Consider the following 18,298-nt stretch of genomic DNA (forward strand, 5'->3'; position numbering starts at 1 on the left):
CCTAATTTCTCGAGTTGTCTCACAACTCACACGGTGCAATGCTCACTACGCGAGATATCTGACAATGAAGGCATCATCCTAACTCTCCTACCATGAAGGATCGCGTTATACAAAGAATGCACACAACTTGGCCTGATAATAGATCCATTAATTCACATTAAGTCCATCACCGACTTCAAGCTGATCTAATCACAATGAACTAGTTTGAACCAACCTTTCAAGGGTCCATAATAACTCCCTTTTGTCAACATAACACACAAGAACAACCCTCACAATCGGGGTAATCCTTCCCAGTTCACAACCCAATATGCACAGAGTGCCCTCCAGGCATGAATTCCTCAATTTAAGACACCATCACAACCTTGATAACTGGTTTACATCTTTAATCAAGTCAGTTGACTACATTCCACACTTATATTAATCTTCCAGTGGGACACACCCCCACAACCTACCGCAACAATATTTTGGGGCGTACCTCCAAACACCGTCCGCACCTAACGCTGCAAGAGGGATCAAAGACATCATTAGCCAGGCGGCAAAGCCCTTTTTACCAAAAACACCGATCTTAGTGACGCTGAAGACGAATACCAATTTACCTTAACAATCGAAATTCTTTTTCCTGCTCATCCGAGCTCATGAACATCTTCGTCAAAATTTTCCCATTCACTCAGTGCCATTCCCGGCCCAAATCTCCACGACCAGAGCTGATTCACCAGCATGCATCAAAATCAGAACTAACATAGTACATAACCACATCCGCTAACTAATAGCAGCTCCCAACTTGGCTCGAAGCCTATTCACAACACACTATAACCTCATAAATGCATATGCTCCTATTGCTATCGTAATTACCATAGTGAGATCGAACTCGCTCTTTCATTAAAGCTTGTGAACTCAAATTCATCTGGTAATTTTTAACCTCTTCCGCATTTTCGCATTCACTCCACAATAAACAGTTAAGCTACCCTCCAGGCGACCAAATTTTTCACTAAGTCCCAATTATTTTTTTCAAATTTCGGCAGAGTTTCCCTTTGTAATTGGGCCTAATCACCTGCCAGAGAATCACCAAAAATCCATCCTAACAACACGGCTACAACTTGACAAAACATCACAATGCTATATCAACAACATTATATCTCAATAACTAATACATGTATTAATATTATCAAAATTAGACACAATGGGCATGGGTTGCAACCTATTCGAATGATGACACAGTTAGAAAATACCTTCCACCGAATAACACATAATACATCCAGTTTAGTCTTCCTGAGTCTGAACTCGTTACCGCCGCAAGTATTGCACTTAAACTTTCCAAACTTGGAGATACGAAAATATTCTTCACGCACCCATAACTCGAGGCACACAACAGATCACAATTAGGAATCGAACGCTATACAGTTCATCTATTATCCTGCAGACTCCCTCGTCAACTACAAGATCGACGTAGATAATCCTCCAGTACTGAACAAACTCACAGATCACATAGCTGGATATGCAGCCGCCAATTCCTACAATTAGGGACAAACACTGAACTATAAATTCAAATCACTTGTTCACATCAATCAGCACCTCGGTGCTCAAGCCATAGGCAAACTTAAGTCCTCCTGACTGGCCCAGAACATGAACTCACGGAGATGATACTATCTCGCCCCTCGATCGGGGAAATCACAAGCCATCAAAGAGCAAATATATTACTGAGCGCGATCGCGTGCGCATACAGACGTGGAAGAATTTCAAGAGTTTATCTCAGAGCTGAATCAAGGTAGTACGATACAGAATTCCAAAGAGAATGGGAAGTTTTCCTAAAGGTTTCTGCAGCCTCTCCGTGGAGAAATACAGGCGTCCCGTATCGTTCCACGAGAACTCTACTAAACCGGCTCATGACTAATTGAGGCCATAGTAACCTAGGCCTCTGATACACAACTTGTCAACGACCGCCACACCGCGTCACGTTGATGGCGCCCAACACTAATGCTAGGCAAGCCCGACCTTTACTCTCTAGACCCGAGCAACAAAGCTTCAAAACCAATTAATCAGATACTTAAAATCAAATATTAATACTCATAGTTTGAAATACTCAATTAAAACAATACGAGAATATGCTGACATAACTGTAACTCCCAAAGGACCTGGGGTCATGAGTCTGGAGCCTCTAACTATACAGAGTCAAAAAAATCCTCAAAATAAGTATGTTCTAAAGTACGGAAATAATTAAAAGGCATAAGGGGAGGAGTCGGGTCCTGCGGACGTCATTAGCAGCTATTCGACCCACTCCTGGAACTATGGAAATCCAGGCGGCTAGCTCAACTAAGCTCCCGCAGTACCTGAATCTGCACACAAGGTGCAGGGAGTAGGGGGTGAGATACTACCAACCCAGTGAGTAATAAGCATATTAAAATGTCTGAAGATAAGAAATCCACGAAATGCACAAAGTAAAGCTAAAACTAACAGTCCAACACCTAACTACGAACCAACAGCAAAAACAACTTCAAATGTATCAGCCAAGTATAATGTAAGGATGCCAATGCAATGCACATGACCGCTACGGTGCGTTAGACCGATCCATTTAACGTCGACGGCGCTCACTGGGGGTGTGTACAGACTCCGGAGGGGCTCCTTCAGCCCAAGCGCAATATAATCATACCATTCGCTGCGGCGTGCAAGCCCGATCCATACTCAGTCCACAATACTGCATATGAGTCACGTAACAGATTCAAAATTTAATTTCCCATCAATTTATTAAGGAGAATATACTTTAGATATTTACTTCAGAAAAGTGACCTTAGCATTTTCATAACAGTGATTAAACACAGGACTGAGATCAATGATTATACAAAGCATTGCTATCACAATGACATTCATCCTCTAAGGATGCTACAGATCGGCACAAGGCCCCAAAACACGGCATAAGCCCAGATATATTCAATACAGGGTGCGTATCAGTCGCCAATATAGAAACATTCTTGTTCGGATGGACTAAGTCTTAATCCCCAGTCATAACTAATCCCGCACCTGCCATGGGGTGCGAGTCACGCCCTACAATAGGCGTCACAATATGTGATAAGCCGGTGTTCAAACCCTCAGGCCATCATATACACCAACTACTCACTCTCTATACCGGCCGTAGACTGGTCCGCAATGCCTTTTCCCTTTGTATCGACCTCCTCGCGCGTCGAATCTAGTCAAAATCACAGCGGAATACATAAATATGGGTTAAAGAAACATAACCCAATCAAAACTTACTCGAAAAGTACTAAAATTCACGAAGTTGGTAAAACCCGGGCCACTCTCGAAAAATTCCGAAACATCACACCAACAGATTCCTCGTCTCGCTCGGAGTCCGTGCATTATAAAGTTTACCAACAATCGGAGCTCGTTTGGTACTCTCCAAATTCTATTTTACATCACAGCTTTCCAAGCCCTTAGCTTGACCGTTTTTGATGAAATTCTACTGATTTTCTATGAAAATGTACCATAAATTCGAGTAATTAGGCAATAGAGCTTACCTCCAAGTGATTCTCAGTCAAAACCCTCGAATTTCCTTGTTCAAAGCTCTTTAAGAACGTCAACAATGGAGGAAAAAATATAAAGGGTCGCGGATGAAATATTATTTTAAAACCCTTCTGTCGCCCAGTCCAGTTTTCGCTTCTGCGGTCCGTAACCGCTTATGCGGGACCGCTTCTGCGGCCATATGACCGGCTTATGCGGTTTTTCATTAAATCCGTTTGGCCTTCCGCTTTTGCGGTCACAACCATCCGCTTCTGCGGCCTTCATTTTCGCCTATGCGGACCCGCTGAAGCGATACCCCGTCCGCTTTTGCGAATTTACCGCCGGTCCTATTGGACCGAGCTTATATCCTGATCTCTTAGGCCCGCAATCTTGCGGTAACCGCTTCTGCGGCTCCTTTTCCGCAGATGCGGAAATACCAGAGCCAGGTGCACCAGACTTGCAACGAAACATCAAGATTCTCCGGTTTAACCCCCGGACCTCAACCAAATAGCACCAACACACCCCAGACCTTATTCAAACTTGTTCCAATCATTCAAACACTATCGTTAACATCCAAAATCATCGAATTACACGGGATTCAAGCCTAAGTTAAACTAAAACTTCCGAAACTTGCATTTGATCTAAAACCCGTCCTAAACACCTCCGAATGATCTGAAACTTTGCACGCATATCCAAAATCACCTAACGGAGCTACTGCAACTCTCGGAATTTCATTCCGACCCTCGGATCAAAATCTCACCTACCATCCGGAATTCTCCAAAATCCAACCTTAGCCAATTCAAGCCTAATTCTACCCGGACCTCCAAATTCAATTCCGATTGCGCTCACTAATCACAAATCATCCCCGAAACTAGTCGAATCATCGGAATTCCCATTCCGAGCCTTCTAACTCATAAGTCAACATTCGGTTGACTTTTCCAAACTAACCTTCTCATAAAGAGACTTATTGTCTCATTTCTAACCGAACTCTAACCGAATTACTTCAAATTCTCCAAACACATATAATGAAATATATAGAAGCATAAAACGGGGAAAACGGCGGTAACTCCCGTGACGACGGGTCGGGTCGTTACAATGTGCAATCAGTTTTCGATATCTTGATTTGTCTAGCATGACATTGAAAACTTGATATGCATCTAATTAAAAGTCTATAATATGACTTATATGACAATCCTTGAAGGATTTAAATTGCTTGAAGCATATACAATTCTTGATCTTGAAGTACTACATCCTCAGTGCAATTTGTGCACATATGTATCTTGCTATAACTATAAGCCAATGATAATGTGATAAGCGAGGATTTTCAAGGTGCAACATATTCATTTTTGGAGTTAATATGGCGGATTTATTCACCAAATCTTTGCCAACGTCAACCTTCAAAGAAGCTAGTGCACAATTTGGGATGCGAAGGCTCAAGGATGTGAATTGATGTTCTCATGAGGGGGAGTTAATACGCGTGAAACTCTTTTTCCTTAACAAGGTTTTGTCCCCACTGGGTTTTCTTTGCAAGGTTTTATAACGAGGCAACAAAAGGCGTATTGTTAGATATGTGTACTTCTTTTTCCTTTACTAGAATTTTTTTCCCACTGGGTTTTTATTTTAGTTAAGGTTTTTAACGAGGCACATTATCTGTTGAATAGACATTCAAGGGGAGTGTTATAAATAGAATTTTATTTATGGTGAATGTCTATATTTTAGAGAGATTCTAGGGTTCATTGCTTGGTGGCTAAGTCACCCTCTCCCTATAAATAGAGGTTCTATTCCCATTGTAATTCATCCCAAAATCAATAAGAATTCTCTCTCCCTATTGTTCTCTGCAAAACTACTCTTCTTCTTTTATTGTTTTTATAACATGAAATAATTTCTACATTGTTTGATAGATTCTTGAATCATCACTCATACTTTGGGAAGTGCATTAGATTGACTAGATTAGATTGAATAATGAATGAAGCAACCTTTGTTAACATCATTTGGGGATGGGTCGGCCTAGTCCATAAATTCTGTTGGCTATCTTTCTATTATTTAGTTGCTTTCTTTTTTGTTGGAAAATGATATGCTTGATAATACCTAAATTAGTTTTAAATTTTATGCAGTGACAACATGAAATGTATTTATGAGGCCATCCACACACCCATTTCACATGACAAAATACATTTCATTTAATTTTGGGGCCTCCACATCATTCACTGTATGTGCATTTCAATATCTTGGACTTGTTTTATGTTTATAATTGGCTACTATTATATTATCAGTGAAAAGTTTCTTATAATATATACTAGATGGCCAGTGCCCGTGCAATTGCACGGGTTATGCCGACATTACTGTTTGTGTGCACATCCACAAGATTAATTTAAAAGTTCAACACCAAAAAATAATTTCATACTTATTTGAAGTGTTTCATAGGATCACAGAAAGGAATGTACTTACTATCAAGTTGATTCAATGTGCACAACATGTTAACACTTAAATAGTTTTTTCATGCATTCTGATACAAAGTTCTACAGGATACATTGTGAGTTTGCAGCAATCCTAACTTTCAATGACATTCCAACATCTAAGAAAAGCTATTCCTTTTTCTCCAAGCTACTGAGAGATCATCTTTACTTTGCTTGGCTGAGAGACACTGATATAACAGTTACAAATCTGACATTGGCATCTTTGCAAAGTCTAAAGAAAAACTTATTATGCAGATGACATACATCTGCAGGCACTTGATTTATCATTGTTGCTGAATTGAATGTGGAGGATGTTGTCTAAGGAGGAGTCCTTAACTGATTGATAAGTACCTGGAACTGAAAGATAATTACCCCCTTCCTTCAAAGGTGGGATAAAGAGAACTATCAAAAGAGAGAAGATATGCAAAGTTGGGGTAAAGAGAACTATCAAAAGAGAGAAGATATGATTATATGTAAGCTGGAGAAGCATTTTATTCCCCCAAGGGATCCCACTAAACAGACACATGTTACTTGTTATATACTTTTCAATAGCTTCAAATGGGACAAATTGAAATCTGCCAAAAACCCTTTATAAACTCAAACACTGTAAAAGGAGAATGAATTTCTAGAACCCGTCTAAGTAATGTGCGCAGTACAAAGTTCATGATGCAGAACTCATTTGGTTCATCCTATTGGTGTGACCCATCCGAAATAAGTATTCTTCCAAATAAATGTGAGAATTCCAATGAATCCCTAATTGTCCTTTTTTGTTAGCCTATCGATAATTCCCTAAATTACCCAATGCTTTATTTCTGTCCTAGTTGATCCTGATTCGACATTAGAAGTATATTGATTTTTCCCAAATAACCGAATACTTTTGTCTGTAAATACTTCATATCTGATTCCATCCATAAATTGATTTTCTTCCCTATGAGTTATAGTCTCAATAAGAATGCTAGTTCTTACCATTCATATATAATGATATGAATATACCACATCAATTCGTTATGTATGGTCACGGAAAAAAAAGGGACATATGAACAACCTGGATCTAAGTAATATTAAACCAACTTTCAATATCGTATGATATTATTGCACTCAACAGAAAACAAAATTTTCTTTAAATGATAGAAAATATTGAGTTGGCATCTTCATATATATGAGTTGATTCACTCTTTTGCAGTGCACCAGCAAGTATAAACCACGAACGCACACTTTCACAATATGAATGTGAATGGTATCACTAATGTTTTATATATATCTAGAAGACTTTGACACTTACTGGTGTCACTGGTAGCTCTGTGCCAGCAATAATAGTTGTTACTCCTTATTTTTCAGATACGTACCCTTCAGTTTCACCTATTCTCAATGACCGCTTGATAGTAGATCTGAAAATATCAATCTAATGTGAATAATGCAAAATGCATCTTTCACTACAATGCTTCTCAATGAGTAACTAAGTAATTTGCAAATGAAAAAGAAACAAAGAGGTAAGAACCCCAAATAATGATAATATCCAATCATAAGACTTATCCACCTGGGTGGAATCAACATTTACTAAAACGCACACACATGAAATATAGTGCTCGTAATCTGTAGGTCTATGTTTCTAAGAGTTCAACAAGGTCTTAACAAGAAAACAATTGAGGCTCATATCTGTTTCTTACAAGGAGAAGAGAAGGAAACCACGCCATTGCTGCAGAAGAACCTGTTGCATGTGATAGAAAAGCCTCAAATCACATACCATCGTGGGTTTACCACGCCGAGATAAGGGTTTGATTGTCTCCGTGTCCAAATAATTTTATAGCTCAAGAAAACAATTACCATTATTGCCTCTTCAAGATTCCTCTTTGAAAGAAAGATCAAACTCGCCATTTAAACTCATTAGCTAAATCGAGAATTCCCTCAAGAAGCAATTGTTTTTCAAGAAAATATGTTCATTAGGATAAGTATTTTCCTCAAAAAATGCAACTCACCTTAATATTTGAGGAAATATCAACTCAAATTCATCTCTCAAGAAAAAACACTAATATAGTGACAGGAAAATGAGACTTTGACCACCGCCGCCTTTGCACTAAATTTATAAGTAGGGAAAAATCATACTTTTTGTTTTAAAAGGAAGGGAAATACTAGTTATTGCATCATTAATAACCATGTTTTCTTGTTCATCACATATTTTTTAAGCTAGATCTTAGACCGAGTTGTTGACTGCTTGACTCTATGGTCCGGTAGTCCACCTATAACAAAGTAGTCATCTGTGAAAAAGAATTGACCAGCTTGCTTATAGCCTCTTTACTTATATATGAACGATCTGATTTCCCTGTGCAGGCCAGGAAGAACAGTTTCAATATCTCTCTCATAAATTCCATAATGGAAGTTGCCTTAGCATAATAAAGACGATATTAAACGATGGAAACAAATGTCCCTTTAAACCTACCACCTTAAGAGCCAAACTAATCCATGACAAATGGGGTGGGCAGGACACCCAATTTGCGGTAATATTTGTTCAGAGGTTAGCCTTCACCAGCCTTTTATATCTCATGGAATTGCAATTATGTTTCATATTTTGTGTCCTTTCTATTTTTGAAAATTTATCAGAGTAGCATTTCAAGTCGTACTGAATTTAGAAAACTAAAAAAGAATTTAAGAACCACAACAGGTGTCAAGGAAAGTAGGAGCCAAGGAAGAGAAATCTAGAAAGTGATTTTAATATAATACCTGAGTTTGGCTCTTCAATCATTGCAACAACTGATTCGTCTTGATTTTCATTATCAGTATCTTCACTATCAATTTGGTTACAGCTTATTATCTGCTCTTCAGGGCATGCTGTGAAACGAGCGGCACATGTCTGGTTATCATCAGAAAAAAACCATACCAACATAAGAAAGAGTAAAAGTTTAACCACTATGCATAAGATTTATAACAAGGGAAGAAAGTGTAGTTTATATTGTTCATCCCTTGCCTCCCACACCAAACCTCCCCTAAAACGGAACTGTTACATAAGGAAACTATTAGAAGGTGAAGTCTTATTGTAAAAATATGCAGCAAGTGATATCTTTAACTCCGTCATGTTTTCAAACCAGAAATGGAGAATATGTGAAAACTTCATTCTAGCAATTATGGCAGTTTGACAAACTATGAAAAGCATATATTATAAAAAGGTAAAATAAGACATTTGAAACATGTAGAAGTCTATGCAATATGGTGTTCATATCATTCAATCAAAATCTCCTAAAAAGTTAAAAACTAAAACACGGTGTCGATTAATGTCATAAGAAGAAGCTGAGCAAATATAGGGTTTCTTGGATTATTTATTCCTTTTTCTCTCCTCAAACATGCTTATTCCAATCTCTTGTTTAAACGTTGCAAACTTTATATTTGCATCAAGATAAATGCGAATTCAAATAGCCAATTACCCTCTCAGATGTTTTTTATGAATTCATAGCCATAAACAATGTACCTTTTATTTCGAAACCACTATATCCGAGAATATACTACAACAGTTTTACATGCGTGTGATGTAGTTACTTTGCCTCCTGCAAAGTTTCTGAAAGTATTTTAGGCTTCTTGGTTGGCAAAACAACATAAAATGGAACGAAAAGAATAAGACTCAATGGAAAGCTCCTCTTTTTTGGATTTAGTAAACAACAAATCAATGTTGTGTGTAAAAGGAAGTCTCTTTTGTTAACCCGCAACTGATGCAGGATAAATGGGCGATATTAGTGTGTGTTTTGGTGGCAATAATTTCCTTATTTTTGTGTTTTATTTATTTAACCATCATTCAAATACTCTTTGTACTCTGTTATATTGTTCCTACCAACCTTCCTTACCTTTATTGTCTTATTGGCAAAAAAATCTAGCTGGAAGTACGTACAAACTATAACTTGATTTTGAGTTTGTGAACTGTGTATACATCTTTTGATGGCCACCATACTTATCGAACACAGCAATTCAAACTATAACTTGTTACCTTTCTCCATGAACTGACCATGTGGTGATATATACCATCTCACATCAGCTTTTTCTTAAAAAACAAATACAAGAATGACGGAACTTTTTCTCTAGTGTTTCGCCTTGAACATATTTATTTTGATAGCCAACATACTATGTAAGAGTCATGTAACTGATGGAATGGACGCTGAAACGATAATGAGTTGAATCCTTTTTGGCTTGTCGTTATGTTTTGATATATGTGTACCAAATTAAGTCATGTACGCCTGTAAACATATGCATGTCATGTACATCGTAGCAACGCATAATAATTGACTGACTTAGCCTTAAATCAACTTTTGCTGCTTTATCAAAGATGTAAAAAAAAGTAAGCAAGGGATCTGTTTGCTGCTGTAGTGGTTCATAGGCCAAATGTAACACTATAATTGTACTAATGAAATAAAGCTGATTATTTCCCTCTTTGTTTTAATTACATATTTCCATACATTCTTGGAGTACGATATCTTCAAAATTTATCTAAAACCAATTATAATCCATAGACTTATTTGTTGTTCACCTGATCCTATGTTACAAAGATCAATGTCAGCCTAATCCAACTAAAAATTATATTTCCTTTCTGTCTTTATGATAGGTAAACGTTTAGAAATACGATGACAACATCAGAAATCAACTATTTTCACGCAAAAATTAAAAAGAACAAAACCGACATACATACTGAAATAAGAACCATGTACTTGAAAAAATCTAAGATATATATGATACGTATAATTAAATCCAGCAAACTTCCGATGTATGATTAAAACATAAAATTAAACTTGAGATTACCTGCACTACACTGTATGACAATTTCTCCGGTAGAGCAGATTTTTAAAATATGAAGCTTCGCCTGCTACTTCCTTGTATCTATATTTTGCAATTGTTTCGCTTTCACCTTATAGTAAATGTAAGTGCATCCACATGAGAATCAACATTTTTTGGAGAAAACACCACGTCAAGGACAAAGGGAAGAAACACTAAATTTGAATAAAGATCCAACATAAAAAAATAAAAATTTAATCAAAAGACCCTTGAAAGGGGAAAACCATGGGGAATAGACTCCCAATCATTCCGGATAACGCTTGCATCCTCTGTATTACCGCGGCTGCTGGCACAGAGTTAGCCGATGCTTATTCCCCAGATACCGTCATTGCTTCTTCTCCGATAAAAGAAGTTCACGACCCGTGGGCCTTCTACCTCCACGCGGCATTGCTCCGTCAGGCTTTCGCCCATTGCGGAAATATATTTTCAGTTGTAAAAGAAGCTCACCATGGAGATGGCATTGTCAATAAAGTGAAAAATCGGTGCATGCAAAATGACTATAAACTAAATACCAGAGAAAAAGACCAAATCTGAAAGAATATCAAATTAATCAATTAGAAAATCAACTAAAAAAATCTCAAAATCAAAAAATAAAATCGAAACTCACCGGCAACAGGTAGAATGCAGAGGAGCAGAATAAACTAAAGAGTATGAAAGAATGTGATGGAGCGAAGAAAAAACTCAAACATGAATTACAAGAAAAATGGAGAAGGAAATATTGATACTGAGAGAGCCAAGAAACAAAGAAGCTGAGTGAGACACAGAAGAGTAGATTAGGAACAGGGCAAAAAGAAAGTGGCACTTATATAACACGTGTTTAGAAATGAAAGCAACAAGAATTCCTCAAATTACGAAAATGCCCTTCTTCGTACCTCAGAACCTCCACTTATTATATAGTTAAAACTAGATGTAGGCTCCCGTGCTACGCACGGGCCCGAGAGCATGTCGTGGCCTGTGCACGCGAGAATCCAATATTAGATAGAGCTTTTTGTGTTTCTATCTACTCCAATAAGGGTGTGTTATTTCTTTGCTCTCTAGGAAAGCTACAATTTCAAAAATAAATTCATTTCAAACTGATGAATTATTTTTTGGTGCTTTAATTTAAATCATGAGAAGAATATCTCTCATGCCTATGAACTTTTACTTATTTACAGTTAGATGGTGAAGAATTTAGCAGAGGCACACATAACTCCTAGGAGTATCTAATCTTGCAACCATAATCTTTTCTATTGTGCAAGATATCAAGCTCCATATACAGGGAAGTAAAAAGGTACAAATATCATGCTTTACTTTCAGCTTCTTTTGGGTGGTGAATCATAGTTCTGGTCGATACATTTATTCGATTAGCATAATGACGAAAATATTGTGGTACATTGGGGTTAGAGTTTGATAGCAAGTAATTTGAGTTGCTGTGAAATAGTGTTCACAAATAATTCTGTTATAGTAGGAGAATTTTGGATGATGCAAATAATCACAGTATATAGGTATAAGAATGATTCTTCCTTTATCTACCATTCTTCCAACTTATAAAAAATAGTCCATTTTTTCTTTAGTATGTATGTATATGCATGTGTATGTATGTATGTAAAGACACATAGCTCTAACAGAAATGCCTATTACAAATAAGAACGGTAAATCATCTTACTTTTACCTTTTTATTTGTCTAGTTTCATTCTTTATGTGTATACATTGAATAAAAGAATTTATTTTCTTGCATGTGGATTCATATGAGTAGATCTGGCTTAACCTCTTATGGCCTACTAAAAATTAAAAAAAAATTATTACATCTTAACTCGAAACACAGAACAAAATGTGATGGACAAACTACTCGTAGAAGAAACCAGATTATGAAGCTCATGAGAAAAAGATAACGGCAACAAATAGACAATAAAGGACCAACACCTTTGACGATGAAGAATGGATCTCATCTATCTCACCCTTTATCATAAATGTATTGTATTGTTCTCAGGTTAAAGCAGATTTATGCCATGTATGAGCCAAACAATATTCAACAATTTTTTCTCATCTACAACAAGTCATATCACCAAAATTCTTTACCCATGATTAATCAACTCACAGATTCCTGATAGTCTATGCAAAAGAATATTGCCAAATAAATCATTATAGGATTTGTCACACTCCATACTGCCTAAAAGAGTAATCAATGGTTACATTAGATAGAAAAGCAACGGTGAAGGGAGACATTGTAAATAAAGTTGTTTAAATACCTTGCTGAACCCAAAAATTTGAATAGCAATGTAGTTTTGGTCATTCCTAATTTAATTAGATCCCTATCTGTCATAGCTCTAGTTGCTAATTCTGCATCTCCATTCTCATTTATACACATTCGTAATAATCTATACGCCCATCTCTACATCTCCATTCTTATTTTTACACATCGTAATAATCTGTATGCTCATCCTGGAAAATAGAAACAACGTTAGCACATAGTTTATCATTTGTAAACCCTTGATCCTAATCTTAAATTGTGCGGGTCTCATATGAAATTACTTTTTTGCTAAAGCATTTACATTTTGAAGGATGAACATTAGCAGTATCTACTTCTGCAAATACATAAATCTCCATTATAGGTCCTAGCAAGAGTTGCTGCTTATAAAGACGTGTTTATTTCATTCACAAAGTACAACAACTTCAGTATCAAGCCAAAGAAGAAAATCCTCTGTGAACTAAACATCCAATTCAAGAAATTATAGGGAATGGGAAAATGTTAAAAGAAAAGGAAAAAACAGACACAGTAAGAGGTGACAGTTCTCTGACTGTTCTGGAAAAATGAATTAAATTAAAAACAACTGGGAAAAAAATAAGGGTCATTATCAGGAATCAGGAACCACAAAAAGGTAGTTATATAAGGAATCTTTAGTGTCCATACAATGTTATTGCTAACTTTTCCGACGTCTATTATTTACTACCAATGATGTCATAGATTTGAATACACACAGGGTAATTATTTAGTTAACCTGTCCTCTTTGATGACAATTGAGGTTTGAGACTCTTAATCCAAGGACTATGCTTAGTATGTGACTTCTTTAATGGTATAACTCTTCTAATAAACTCGCATAAAATGTCTTTACTAAAAGCTACAGAGAAAGACCATCAAATGTGATATCTATTAATTGCAATCAAACAAACAGTGACTCAACAAAAAAGGCTTTTAAACTGCAAAAAGCTTTAGTTATTTAAGCCAAATTCTAAGCAATGTCAATTTGTTTGTGAAGATCTTCCACAGGAGTTCCAATAAGAACCATAAATCAACAGTTAAAGCATGGATCTTTCTAATTTCGAACAAAATTAAAAACTGACATGTACCTTTGGAAAGGTTGCTGATAAGTTCTTGAACCCCTTCTTTGCCAAGAGTATCCTTCAAGTAGTTGGCTGCAGCTGCTAGCTCCTCAGGAGTCACTTTTCCGTCATAATTCCGTGTATAACAAAACAACATGCACGTCAATTAAAAGCTAAATTTTGGATCTACACAATTGCAGATGATCATGTTATAACTTCCTCGGCAAATTAGATCAACACAGCAAACCAGAAACCCGATCACATTAATGAGAGAAAAATATGAACATGATTAATCATTACTTCCACTTATGGTATGGTAATATTCTACTGCATGGCTCATGATTAATATTCCATCAATTCATCTTTAAAAGATAATAACATAGATGTCATTCAAATTTGCAACATGAGAATCACTCTGGGGGAAGGAACAAATTTCTGCTCGCATCACTGCATGCTTGTCACCAAGGAATATCAATTTCTTAGCACGATAATCCCAAGTATCACAGCTTGCTGACATATTTTTAGTGCAGAGCAACTATTGTCGCAATTGCTGCTACCTGAATTGACGTGTAAAGTGCACAATACTTTGCCAATGCCTTAGAATCAGGTTTATACCAGGTCATAAGCTCAAATATATATTTTTTGGGGTTCTTCATTTGTATAAGTGCATTCATGTTAACTTTCTATATTTCCCTTCACCATTGAGATAATATTTTAAAGAAAATCAATAAGCATTGGCATCAAGACAGAGGAAAAAAATATAATACCATATAAAATGCAAAAAAAGAAGCAAGTAAATAATTCTTAAAACAAACTATATCCGAATATTGTTAAGAGTTTAACACACTTCTGTGTCTGACCTGAATATGTGGAGAGTTAAAAGCAGTCTACACAATAATTAGAGCCAGATTATACTCATCTAACTTAATAACAAGATCAATATACTCGTTTGAACCAAAAACAAAAATTTATATTTTTGACTATCCATATTATCAAAAAGTCACATATTTTCTCTTTAAATAACGATATAGCAGGCCATCTTTTCATTAAGTATGATCATGATACTTGAACTAATAAGCACATCATAAAATAAAATGCAAACTGGAAGCTGAGAAACAGAAAGCACAAACCTGTGAGCATAGAAAGTGACATGATTGCATCAATCTATAGTTTCAGTTTTCCCGCAGGAAACTACAAAATATACCATTAAAATTTCTCAGAAGCTCAATTGAAGATGCTCTTCACTAGGATTTGATTAAGATTAACATAATAAGCTATATCAGTAAACTCCATAGTTCCATAACAAAGATAAATTATCAAAGTGATTTCACTGGTCATTTTATTAGATAAAGCACTCACCAGAAATCACATTTCAGTTTTTCCTTAAAAAAAGATCACATTCATTTTCTAAAATGGCAGATGTATTTCAGTAATGATATGATAGGTTATTTCTTAGTCCAAACTACAAAAGAAAATCAAAGAGTCCTTATAGAGTAGTTTACATATATTCATTGCTCGATGAAATCAAAATGACTGCTTCAATTCTTTATTCGCACCATAATAACGTGCCTCAACATTAATAACAAAAAGCCAATGCGCAATGGAGCATTTTGAAAAGTAACAGAAATGTACTGAAGAAATCAGAGTAACTAAAAGTCCAAGAGACTGTTAAAAATAAAAGTACCTCCTGTAATAGTTGTACCACGACTGCAATGAGAGCTTCCGAATGTCTCTTGATCTTACATCAACATTTCCAGCTCGTTCTTCTAACTTCTGTTGGTCTCTGAGATATACTAAAAATTGTGAATCTGTATTAATGTATCATAAGATATTGCTTTAGCTTAAACCTTCTTTTATCAATTGTAATCCTTACAGCACACAAAATATATACTTGGGCGCCAAATTTGCACAAGAAAATGAAGGGTTGATAACTGGGCAGAACACCCAAAATTTCCAATAGTTCTTAATTTTCAATTTAAGATTGCACTTTTAAAATTTTGTTCACAGAGTCTTTCTCTATATCATTGAGTTCTTCCTAATATGACTGACTACTACGGAATCGAAAAGAAATAGTCAATAAATACATGCATATGCAAAATCAATTAACTAAATGTACCAAAAGCTCAAGAACTGCACAATAGCTGTCATAAATTTGGGACTTTTTTTAACCATGGGGTCAGAGAATATCCTTTGAGGCACTTTGGACAGAACCAACAAATTTGACACCAAATATTAAAGAGAGAACATGCATCGCAGAATCAATTAAGAAAAGAGCCAAGGCCCGGGTGCTTCTACAATAAACATGAGATATTTCTGTAGAGTCTGCCACGACGTGAAAAAATATCGTCTATGGATTTCGAAGAGGAAGACGAAAATAAAAAATTCAAAAACACTAAAGCAAATTGGAATTTCGAAAAGAAAACAAGAAACAAAAGGTAAGAAGCTGGAGGGAGCTAAGGGGCAAAAATTATGTGTGAGAGAGAGAGAGAGAGTGGAGGTATGGAAGAGGAACAGTTCTAGAATGTGCGAAGAAGAAGGAATAAGAAAACTTATGTATTGTTGTCCTCATGTTTGCCCCAACTAAACGTTAGAATTGCAGGAATGCCCTAGAGAAGAATCATCGCATTCAATTTATTAGATTAGCCTTTTGTTGATAACACTCAATGTAATTTGTGACTAGATTCGAGCGGTTTGGTGGTGAACCGAAGGGTAAAGCTATACTAGAGGATGATTGAGTTGTGAGCATTTGAGGTAAGTGTTTGTTCTAAACTTTGGCTTGAGGGAATAGAGATTAGGGGCGTTATTTGCTACTTGCTAAAATGTGGAGTATGGTGTATAGGCGATGGTGACGGTGTCTATGCACCGGAGTCTAGCATGACCGTGAGTTTAATTGCTTTTAATTCGAATGATGCGAACACAATCCTTGTTTAATGATAAACTTTCATATAATGTAACAGGTTGAGGAAGATTGTGATATGTATATTTTGAGCGTTGGCTCGAACGAGAATGTGATTAGTTCAGAAAGAAGTGATTTAAAAGTGAGGAGTGTAGTTGTGATATATTCCCTGGCCGGGCACGTGTAGACTATTATTATGTACTCTCCCTTGCCGGGATATTTGGGCGGCTGTTTAGCTGTGACCCTTGCCGGGTTAAAGTGTTATGTGTCAAAATTCCCCTAAAGGGGCCTTCTTTACAAAGTCAGATATTTGAACTATAATATGGATTCGTGTGGCCACGCCGACCACTTTATATATTAATGAAATGGGATCGTGGTGGCACGGCCGACCACTTATATAATTATGTAAAGGATCGGTGGCAACGCCGACCACATATATATACATTATGAAATGGGATGCAGTGTGGCACGCCGACCACATTATTAATATTATGAATGGGAATCAGGTAGGCAGCCGACCACTTATTATATTATGAAATGGGAATCGTGTGGCACGACCGCCACCTAGATATATAATGTATTATGAAATGGGACGTGTTGGCACGCCGAGCACTATATAGATTTATGAGAATCGGATGTAAGTTTCGTGTTTTTACTCTTCTGATAAATTGGTGTTCATCGTCTGTATTTCCCTAAGCATGTCCCCGTCCTGCCTTAGCTGGTATTTTCTGTTGTTATTTCATTGTACTTGTTTATAGCATATATACCTGCACAGGTTTGTTTTTTGGTAGGTCCTGTTAGCCTGTCACTACTTCGCGCCGGGTTAGGCCAGGCACTTACCAGCACATGGGGTCGGTTGTGCTGATGCTAACTCTTGGTGCATTTTTGCACAGGTCCAGGTATTGAGCAGCAGCAGCAGGCATTCAGCACGGGGGCGACCTTCAGCCCAGCAGAGAACCCAGGTAGCTGCAGGCGTCCGCAGGCCCGGCGTCTCCCGGTCATCTTTTACATTTGGCTGTCAGTCTCCATTGTAACCCGAGATAAACAGATTATGTTTCTTTCATACTTTGTATGTAGTACGCTCCTTAGATGTTAAGTGAGTAATGTGACTCCAATGTCCCGGGGTAGAGATATATGTGTTGGAAAACTTCTGTATTATTGACCATCTATCTACATTTAAGTCTTCCGGCTTATGATTCTAATTTCGTCGTCTTTATTTAAGCTGTAATTGTCAAAAGGAATAGTGTTTAATGAAATTGCTAATTAAGTTGGCTTTGCTAGCTCATCATTAGTAGGCGCATCAGACGACTTCGAGGGTGGGAAATCCGGGCGTGAACATTAACAT

At 36.8% G+C, this 18,298-nt stretch overlaps 1 long non-coding RNA gene across 11 annotated transcripts; it reads right to left on the minus strand.

Moving 5' to 3' along the window:
- Positions 1–6,124: 6,124 nt before the first annotated feature.
- On the minus strand, positions 6,125–16,649 carry LOC109208506. Of its 11 annotated transcripts, none has more exons than XR_002065180.1 (7): positions 15,742–16,649; positions 15,188–15,248; positions 12,986–14,177; positions 10,725–10,830; positions 9,409–9,484; positions 8,667–8,796; positions 6,125–6,327 (listed from the first exon to the last, which is right to left on the minus strand). It is a non-coding gene; the product is annotated as an uncharacterized LOC109208506 (long non-coding RNA). The 11 variants fall into 11 exon arrangements; XR_002065184.1 differs by having other exon boundaries at positions 14,085–14,156; positions 15,742–16,642; XR_002065182.1 differs by having other exon boundaries at positions 14,085–14,177; positions 15,742–16,642.
- Positions 16,650–18,298: the final 1,649 nt, after the last annotated feature.

The sequence above is a fragment of the Nicotiana attenuata genome, unplaced genomic scaffold (assembly GCF_001879085.1).
Source record: "Nicotiana attenuata strain UT unplaced genomic scaffold, NIATTr2, whole genome shotgun sequence".
NCBI classification, from domain to species: domain Eukaryota; kingdom Viridiplantae; phylum Streptophyta; class Magnoliopsida; order Solanales; family Solanaceae; genus Nicotiana; species Nicotiana attenuata.